Below are 1642 nucleotides of genomic sequence, written 5' to 3' on the forward strand. Positions count from 1 at the left end.
CCAAGCCCTCTCTGCCCCACCCACTCCGCACATTCACGGACTGGAAGACACCCCGTGTCTGCACCCAGCTTCAGCGTAGAGAGTGCAGGGGCCCACGTCTTGCTGAGTTCCAAAGAGAACGGCATGTCACAGCTTCTTCATCTACAAAGGACCTAAGACCCTGCTCTAGATCCTGACCAGGGACAAGGATCAGCACACGGCCCTCCATCCTCTGCCCTCTGGTCCTTGACGGCAGCCTGGAAGCGAGGCCACTCCTGCTCCCATCAGGGTGGTGAGGGTCCCGGGTCTGCGGCTGAACTTCCACATGGGCTGGCCAGCACAGCTGGCGGTGGCTGGGCACTGGTACAGCGGCACTGTCCCTTCTGCTCACACCTGCTTCCCTTGGGACTCTGAACTGGGGAGCGGGAGTGGGCCCAGAGGGCCCTGCAGCTGGCTCTCTTTCAACCATGAAAGGGACAGTGCAGACATGCGTTTGGCCGAACCCCTGATTTCCCATTACTACTGCCCATGTGTTCAAAAACAAACGTAAAAACCAAAGGCTGGTGTCTGCTGCACGCCGTGACCCCCATGTCTGTCTCTGGCCCCTCCGGCACTCCCACGTCTCAGGATGGACTGTGGACCACAGCCCGAGAGCTCGCCTCCACGCCGCACGTCTGAGTACCACGCCCGGGCGCTGCCCACCGAGCAAACTGCAGACGATGCCCTCGGCGACCGCCAAAGATGTCGCCGGCTTTGCCAGTGTAAAGCTCTCGCCCGGCCAGCTTTCCACGTCTGAAGACTGATTTCTATGCACCGCTTCCACGGATCATTGCAACGATGAAAATACCCTTTCTGACTGAAAAACGGTTGTTCCTTGGAAAGAATATAAATGGAGGATTTTAATGTCTTTTCTACTGATGTCTTTGGAAAACATCAGAGATCCTGGCTTTAAGAATCTGCAACTCATAATTAATTATTGCCACCAATTGAGTATTTGCCCTGTGCCAGACATGGTGGTATGGTTCAGAGTTTCAGAGATGACTCGACTCTGTCCTCGAAGAACTCACGTCCAGTAATAAAAGCAGGTCTAATCTGGAGGCAGCCGGAAGACAGCTGTTAGTGCAGAATAAGAATTCTCTGGGGTGAGGCCGTAGCAGCGTGAAGGGTGCGGAGGTGGCTTGGGAAGTCCAGGAAGGTCCAGAGACCCCTCTCTCTCAAGTCAGCGATGCAATACCTGAGTTCAAGGCAGTTTCGGTGGAAAAGGTCACGTGCACAGCCTCTAACGCAGTCCCTGAAGGTTAAGTGATCAAACACTGTACAGAGGGACGGACGTCAGCTAACGACTGTCACGGGAGGCACAGCCACTGTGGTGACAGGGTGACGCAGGCCCGAGGGCTGCACTCAGCTCTCCCCACTCGGAGGGCGTGAGGAGCAGTGATGCTCGAGCTGGGCTGTGACGAGCAGGAATTTGCCTGTCGTCAGGGAAGAGGAAACGGGCCACGCGGGGATCAGACAAGAGAGACTGGACAACCAGCCAGTCCTTGGCACTGAGCTGTCCGGTGCGTAGCGCGTGCTAGATGCTGGCGTCACCACGCGACGCGGGGAGAGGACTCTGGCCGGACGCGGCGGCCGGACGGTCTCAAACAGGAAGGCTCGGCGTTCC

This window comes from Pteropus vampyrus, unplaced genomic scaffold (genome assembly GCF_000151845.1).
Source record: "Pteropus vampyrus isolate Shadow unplaced genomic scaffold, Pvam_2.0 Scaffold330, whole genome shotgun sequence".
NCBI lineage: Eukaryota > Metazoa > Chordata > Mammalia > Chiroptera > Pteropodidae > Pteropus > Pteropus vampyrus.